General features: G+C 39.0%; 1 long non-coding RNA gene across 2 annotated transcripts in view; it reads left to right on the top strand.

Moving 5' to 3' along the window:
• Positions 1–7,400, top strand: part of LOC147025153 (uncharacterized) — a 134,139-nt gene extending 126,739 nt beyond the window's left edge. For both annotated transcript variants that reach the window (XR_015058855.1, XR_015058854.1), the window contains exon 5: positions 6,804–7,400. This is a non-coding gene — a long non-coding RNA (uncharacterized LOC147025153). The remainder of the gene's footprint in view (positions 1–6,803) is intronic.
• Positions 7,401–9,133: the final 1,733 nt, after the last annotated feature.

The raw sequence follows: 9,133 nt of genomic DNA on the forward strand, positions 1-9,133 counted from the left end.
AACGCAGGACCCTGGGATCCCAAGCCACCACCCTAACCACTAAGCCAACACCAGGCTTATATATATATATATATATATATATATATATATATATATATATATATATATATATATATATATATATTTATTTATATATATATATATATATATATATATATTTATTTATATATATATATATATATATATATATATATATATATATATATATATATATATATATAGTATCGATAATTGCGCAGACAGTCGCTGATGATTTGCCAATAAGCGATGAAACTGGTCCGGTTGCTGAGGGGGTATGTAACATTGAGACTCTCGTGTGTACGAAGTGTGAACATCTTTGTAGTTGAACTCTGGGAAGGGTTCAAAACAGCAAAAGCACTAACCTTGTGTCAGCCTTCTTGGGTTGCTTTATTCAGCTTCTTCGGCTGGAGGAGTGTGGGAGGTTTCAATTATTTATATAATCCTCGCCACCTGGGTTTAGTTGATTAGATGAGAGCTGATTGGCTATTCCCTCCATTCACAGGTGAGATATGTGAGTGTGCCTTTCTGTGTGTGTATATCTATGTATATGTAATATATATATATATATATATATATATATATATATATATATATATATATATATATATATATATATATATATGTACATAGTATGAGTAAAGGTTTGAAATAGATATATATATATATATATATATATATATATATATATATATATATATATATATATATATATATATATATATATATGTGAGAATGTAACAAAAAAAATATAGTGCTTTCGAAAATAGTGAGTGTACCACGGATCAAGTGGAGGGAGTGTCGGGGGCAGAACAGTGCTGGACATGTAATCAAAAGAAGATGCAATGAGACAGCTGGAGCAGTAATAAAGAGAAAACAAGAGAGGATAATGAAGGTGATGAAACAAGGAAGAGAGTGACAGCAAGAACATGTTGTTAATCCTATCATAGGCACAGGGCTTTCATCTCGCGGTTCCTTTCATCCCAGTTGGCCTCAATAGCAGAACAGTGAGGACGGGCCAGAAAGGCGACTTCTGCTAAAGGCAGAACCCTTTTGCAGCTCTTCCTTTTGTGCAATCGGCTGACTCGAAGTTCGTGGGCGGCCTGGTGACTCAGCTTGCTCGGTCCAGCTATGGAAAACAGCCTGTGATGAAAAACAGCCCGACCCGTACAGATCATTAACTCCAAATCCATCCCATTGCCCAAGGGCGAAGGCGAGAGGTGAGTTTGGTGACAGGAGGGGGTGAGCTCATGTGCACGCAGGGTGTCGCAAACAGAATTTGAACCCAAAAATCCCTTGCCTCCGGGAGGTGGTTACACCAATCAATGGCAGTAATTCTCGCTGATTGATTCTCAAGCCAAAACAAAATAATTGATAATGGACTTAAAGAGGAGTAAATGCATCTCTTGAACGGTGAACGTTGTTGTTTTTATGATTACTATTATTATTATTATTATTATTATTATTATTATTATTATTATTATTTTGTTTTAAGAAGATAATGATTAGCGTGACATCATTCATTGATGAAATAAATTCGCTTGGGCCTGGATACTCAGAAACTAGAAAAGGTAAGGCCATTATGTGCTGGTACCCTGGCCAAATCACAAAATCCCGCTTTAACCTACAGAGGGTACGATAACAGCAGCATAGCTGATCCTCAGTAATGATATGACCAGCACACTGAACTCATCGATGAATCCTGGTCGAACATGCATTCACTGGATGGATAGATCGGAAAGCATGATATAAGAACAGAGAATACAGAAATCTCTGCAGCAAGATCCTCTCTTCCATCACAGACGGTTGTGACAGTTTCTGCAGGCCCACTATGCAGATTTCAATGAAGTCTTTGTTCTTGGAATACAAGACTGATGGTGACAGGCCTTGCTTTTACAATTGTTTGCATTGCGCCCGAAGAAAATAATTCTCATCTCGAGACAGTTATATGTAAACACAGGCAGAACTCTTCTTATTGGCAAAGGCGCTGTTGGTGGCTTAAGCCGTCTGAGTCAACCCTGTCACTCTGCTCCTGTACAAGGGGAGTTAAAAAGGTGTTATCTTTTCAAAAGGTTCCAGAGTTAAAAACATGGCTTCTGTTCCAATAGCATCAGTAAACACAGACACCACTGGGTGAAAAGTATGTGACACTGGATGGAAATTATGTAGAGAAGACCCAGCATCTGTGCTGAGTTTCACTGGAGCAGGACCATTCCTTTATAGGTGGGCAAAAAGTTTTCAACTGTATCTCATACATCCTCCATTGTCACTTCTTATAATGCTGTCAACCTTTTGCATATTTGGCAGAAACAATATATACTAAGTTTTATATAACCTACTGTTTTTTGTGGTCAAACTCTGTGTGTTACAGCACATGAAGGCATCTGTCATATTTGCTTTGAACATTAAGTAAAATATATAGTGTTTGGTGCTGAGGGAGTTGAGGGAGGGGAGGGGGGCACAGGGAGGAGATGGACATATATAAAGACGAAAGGAGGAATAACACAAAAACGAGGAATAATGGCTCGAAGAGGAGCAGAAATGGCAAGATATAATAGCCGAGATATAATAACTCAATAGCCGAGTCAGTATGTGGTTTTTTCTTTAAAAAATTGCAGCAAAAGGTTTTTTTGGTGGATTTTGGTTGGTTGGGGTGCACTGATGAACAAAAAAAGTCAATAGAAATCTGAGCTGACCCGAAAGTTGTCATTTCCAAGAAGGCGTCCAACATGGCCGCCAGTCACTTTAAATGGCAATAAGTTTTTTTTTTTTTTTTTTTTTGTATACCTTGGTCGAGGCTCGTATGAGAGCTAACACACAACTCACAGCAAGGAGGCATGAGACAAGAGGGGCGGGAGTGGAAGGGACAAAACAGTGGGGAACAGACACATTAGGTGAACTGTGGAAGGGAGAGGGATGGGGATGGGATGGGGAACATGGCGAAGAGAAGATGGACATTTCAGGGACTTTCAGGAAGGAAAGCAGGAGAAATGAAGGAAGTGGGCTTGGGTGGATTATCAGGGGTAGAAAAGATCGAGGATTTGGATGGGGGAATATAAGAGGTGGTGGTGAACAGCTGTTTTGAAAGCCTGGAGGGAAGAATGGGAAAGAATAGAGTGAGGAAGTTTATTCCAAAGGCGGGAAAAAAGAGGAATGAAAGAGTGAAGATGAGCAGTGATTCGTGATTTTGGTAGTTTTACCAGAAGGGGGTTGTTGGCGGACCTTGAGCGCCCTGTGGAAATGTGGTGGGGACAAATCGCAGAGAGAGCAGGGGGGCAAGGCTGGAGAGGAGTCGGTAGAAGACAGAAAGACCACCGACCAACCTGCGGTGATTGAGTGAGAGGCCCAAAGACTCAGCTTCATTGCGGGAGATGCCGATGATCTTAAATGCCCTGGTTTCGACAGCGTGAAGCCGAGAAAGGTGGGAGGCAGGAGCACCAGCCCAGAGGGGAGAGCAGTACTCCATCAGGCTACGGACAAAAGCTTTGTAAGTGGTCAGGAGCTCAAGAGGGCCGAGGAAGGACTTAGCACGATGGAGGATTCCCAGTCGGCGACTGGCGTTTGAGGCGAGGTTGGAAATGTGACTTTCCCAGGAAAGGTCATGGCAGATAGTGAGACCTAGAAGCTTGAAAGAAAAGACTTCTTAGTCTTAGTTATTATTTATGTCTTATTTATTAATTATGTATGTCTATTCATTAATTACACACTATTAGAATGTACCTTTTGGCCATTTAGACTGTTGGCCATTTAGGCTATTTAGGCCATTTGGCCATTTCAAATGAAGACCCCTTCGACCTTTGAAGACCTTTAAGACCCCTAAATACCCTTCAGACCCTGAGGACCCAAAAAGAACATGAGGGCCCAAAAGACCCAAAACATTCAAAATACCCCATAGACCCTAAGGACCGAAAAGACTCAGAAGAACCAAAATACCCAGAGAACCTAAAAGACCCAAAAGTCTCTGAGGACCCAAAAGACCCAGATGACTACAAAGTCCCCGAGGACCCAAAAAACCCAAAGACCCAGAAGTCCCCGAAGACCCAAAATACCCCAAAGTCCCTGAGGGCTCAAAAGACCCAGAGGACCCAAAAGACTCAAAAGTCCTCAAGGCCACTGAAGACCCAAAAGTTCTTGAGGACCCAGAAGACCCCAAAAACCCAGAAGACCTAGAAGACCCAAAAGTTCCAAGGACCCAGAAGACCCAAAAGACTCAAAAGTCCCTGAGGACCCAAAAGTCCCAGATGACCCAAAATACCCTGAGGACCCAAAAGACCCAAAAGAACCAGAGAACCCATAGGACCCCAAGGACTGAAATGACCCAAAATACCCAAAAGACTCACAGGATCCCATAAGATGCTGTATACCCTTTAAGACTCCATTATAAATGTGTGTGTGTGTGTGTGTGTGTGTGTGTGTGTGTGTGTGTGTGTGTGTGTGTTTGTGTGTGTGTGTGTGCGCCATGGTTTTTGTGGAATTATACTAGAGTGTTCTAATGTGGAACGTGACACACCAAAATGTTCGTCATGACCTCCTGAGTTGATTAGGCTAATTAACTACAAAAAATCCGTTATAATTCCTACGTTTTAAACGCACGCCATGTTAAGGTATTTGATCAAAATAAAGAGCAATTATTGCACCGTAGTCCCAAGAAGGAAGCCAGGCATACCAAAACACACACACACACACACACACACACACACACACACACACACACACACACACACACACACACACACACACACACACACACACACACACACACACACACACACACACACACACACACACACACACACATATAAACACACAAACACAGATATACTATGTACTTGTAAGTACTTACAAAAGCTATTTTATTTGAAGTTATAACCTTACCTTTTCAGCAATGATTGCCCAACTGCCCGGATCATCAGCTGGGACCGTTTTCATCAAGGTTTTGATCAAAGATCGTAAAGCAGAGCAAAAAAGCCCACTCGTGCGAAACAGTGAAGTATCCAATGGACGCCCTCGGCAGCCATTTTAGCAGGCAGGCAGAGCGAGCTTGCGCTCGCCAACAACCCGGAATCTGTTCACAACACATATGTTCCAGAAGGTAACAAAGCAATGGCGTCTCGTTCCTCATCTCAGAATCACTGCTCAGCAATAAACTGCTCAAACCGTCAATCCAAACGACCTGATTTGTCTTTCTTCAGATTCCCTAAGAACAGGGAAAGGTATATGAACACTGGAATGTTTAAATACGTGGACACCTGTGCATCTAATATTTTGATCTAATACCGACTTAATGTAGTGCAAATAATTGAAAATAATTTATTTTTCATTAATTGTCAGGAGATGATGCAATGTTCAGCATGGGTACTGTAAGTTTCATTTCCACCTGTAAAATGTGTGAAATATCATTGCAGGTAAGCATTTAAAAGTACATTTGCCAATGACACATAACTTTTCTTTTTTTTCTAGTAAAGTAAATCCATATGCATGAATGAAGACACTGGAAAATGCAGACTTGTAAAGGAAAAGAAAGAAATACTGCACTTGGAATACAAAGGCATTTGTAAATATATTGAAAAGTTATGAAGTTTAAATAGAAATTCGTCCATACTTATGTGAACAGCAATCATTTTGATATTGTCACAGGTTATTGCATATTGAATGTTTGCTGTTTGCAGTGTGTGTGTGTGTGTGTGTGTGTGTGTGTGTGTGTGTGTGTGTGTGTGTGTGTGTATGTGTGTGTGTAATGGTGTATGGTGTGTGGCACTGGGTCTGCTGAAAAGGTCATACTTTGAAGCAAAGTAGAACAAAACTATTGTTCAATTTGCTAGTCAATGGCAGAAAGCTATTACCCAGTTTCCACCGTAGTTGACTGCCAGGTGCAAAACTCTTACACCATTATATTTATGTTCATAAATTTGACATACGTACATGTAAATGTACCATTTAAAACTACAAATAACACTTAAATTACATCTGAATAGCACTTAGAATCAGGTGCTTTACAATAAATAATACATATACATTTAACCATTTTTGCCACGGCTGAATGCATTGGCGTAAATCGCATAAAAAGGAGGCATAAAGATGTGTAAGCAAAAATAAAAATAGATGGGGGGAGGGGGGGGACACTCGAAGGTGAGAAGCAAAAAAAAAAGGTCTTCACCAACCATTGATGGGGCATTTGGGAGAACATTCAATACCCATTAAAGTGTGTGTGTGTGTGTGTGTGTGTGTGTGTGTGTGTGTGTGTGTGTGTGTGTGTGTGTGTGTGTGTTGGGGGGGGGGGTGGTGGTGACTCTTGCCTCCCCTCCCCGGATTTCTCCCCATTCCTAAATAGTTACTTAAAAGGATACTTTCTTGGAAGGTGATATTTATCATACAGATTATGTTGCATGACTTCTTTTGTTGATGATGATGATGATATATATATATATATATATATATATATATATATATATATATATATATATATATATATATATATATATATATATATATATATATATACACGTCTCCAGGTAATAATAATATATTTTCTGCATGTGTCTGGGCATTGATTTTTATCCTTTCCTCTCTCAATTTGCCTTTTATTTTTTTATCTGTTAGCTTCTCTTCTTCTCTATTTCTCCATCCTAATTTCTTTCTTTCTCTCCCTTTCTTCTATCTCATCTCTTCTTATTTTGTGTAATGTCATTTGTGATAAAAAGAAACTGTCTTGTACATGGCTAATGTATCATCGCCTTACTCTCTTTCCCGCCCCTCTCCTGCCTCCTACTCCGCGATTGATACAGCGGTCGAACTACAGCCAAGAAAGCAGCTTGCTGTCTTGCTAAAATTGCCGCCGTTCTGCTCCGTTTGCATACTTCAACGAATTGAACGTGGTTGCGCACGAGTGGGCTATCTTGCTCTGCTTTACGATCTTTGGTTTTGATCCTTTCAGCTCAGAACCTCTTCAAACGGCGGATCCACAGCCCCAGTCACAGGTCCACATTAGTCGATGTGATCCACATTATTCAACATCAATGGACCCACAACCTCAAAGTTGTGTCCAGACAGTCAGTCAACACAGTAATGCAATATCCTTATTCAAACTTATTTAATTATTACTTTTATTTAAAGTATGACTACATATTAATAACTTTAATCATCTATCAGCCTGTATGATAATATATTAATTGATAAACACTTTACCCTGTTGACATGTCCATTACACAGCACCTCCATCTAACCATGGACTCAAACTGTCATGCTAATATTCAAACTGTCATTAACAACCGATTTTAACATGCTGCACTGCATATCTTAGAAACATCCAACAAATTATTTTAATGCTTATTTATAATGTATTTTATAAATGATATTTATTTGTTGTATTTTTATCGAAATACCTCCATTATTTAATAGTATATATATATATATATATATATATATATATATATATATATATATATATATATATATATATATATTTTTTTTTTACATGTTTAATCAATAATATTCATGAAAGAACTTTCCTCACTAAATAAATAATTAATTATTATTGTTATTATATCAAATGCAATGAAATAGGAACTTGTTTACATGAAAACCAACCAAACTTAAATAAAAGGTGTAGATGGAGTCTGAAGACATTCTCACAAAACCTGATCAAATATTAGCCAAATATCCTCTGTTTAACATGATGGAAAAATCGTTCTCATCACATTCCACAAAATCATCCTTTACTGAACATATTCTTCCAAACCTAAGTAGCTGAGATGAAAAGACATTGTAACCTACTTTAATTGGTACATTGCTACCTGGAAAGGTATACAAGACTACCGGGAAACTGAAATCATCAACTTTATGATATACACTTGTACTAAAGCCATTCTGTCTAACTCCAACCAACACATTCAGATATGCAGCAACTACAAAATCATGGCCACTCCTGTTTGCAATCGGGCTATCTGGATAAATCTTGTGAAGCAGCCTATCAAAAAAAATTATAGTTAACTGTTCAAATATCATCTATATAACGACATGTATGAGATAAATGTTTTTTTTTTTTTAGCTAATCCTAATGTTTTCTCCTTCATCAGTTTCTGCATGAATGAAAATTCACAGAAAATAAGAAAAATGTCCACCAGCAGGGGCTGCAATTCCAACCCATGGGAATACCCTTAACCTGTTGAAACATTATCCCACAAAAAGACACAAAAGTATTAAATAAAATAAAATCAACAGCATCCCTAAACTTTTGCTTATCAAAACAATGAAAACTTGTGGCCTCACCAATCAGAGTTGCAGACTGGCACTTTGCAGCATGTGTTACTGCCGTTCCAATATCCACATCAGCATCACCACTTGTATCTATGACTTCACAACCACGAGCTGCTAGCTTTTCACTGATCAGGTTTATAAATGATTGTTTGTTCTCACCACTGTAAAGAAACTCATCTTTCTTTCCCATGAATTTGGAATCGGATGTGACTGATAACTGGGTGCACATTATCGCCTCTCCTTAGGTGAGTATTGTCCGTTGGGGTTGGTGCTCTGTTGTATCCATCAAAAACAACAGCAGCCTTCCCATAATGCTGAACCATGAAATCCCTGCATGATTGTGCAATGGCCCCATAAGTGTGTCCACTTTTCCAAGAAACACGATGGATCAGAAAGCCTCCATCTACAATGTATTGATCAGTGATGGGAATCACTCTTTATGTGCTTTTATGTGCTCTTTATGGAGTCAGATTAATTCACATGATTAGCTTTTGAATCAGCAAGCTGCAGTTTGTCTGCTTTGCAAAAGATGCGTTTTGCTTCAAACAGAGCAGGAGGGAATGTACTTAGCTCATTGATGAGAACATCTTTCAGTGAAAGGTCTCCATTTTGTGACACAACAATAAATCATTGAAACAAATGCAGGGTCAATGGTCCTCTCACTGACAACTTTGACAGCTGATGCATCCCTGAGAGTCTTTGCTTTGTCCTTACATTTATGTGAGTATCAGAATATGGGCTGGCCGACCATTTTTTCAATGGCCTTATTCCCCATGTTTTCTGACTCCTGCATATTAACATCATCCTGAAGCCACAACACCAGTGATGATGTTTCTTAGAGATGGATTTGGAGAGAATG

Source organism: Eptatretus burgeri, chromosome 6 (assembly GCF_056783735.1).
Source record: "Eptatretus burgeri isolate ZD-2024b chromosome 6, Ebu_testis_v1, whole genome shotgun sequence".
Classification (NCBI taxonomy): Eukaryota; Metazoa; Chordata; class Myxini; order Myxiniformes; family Myxinidae; genus Eptatretus; species Eptatretus burgeri.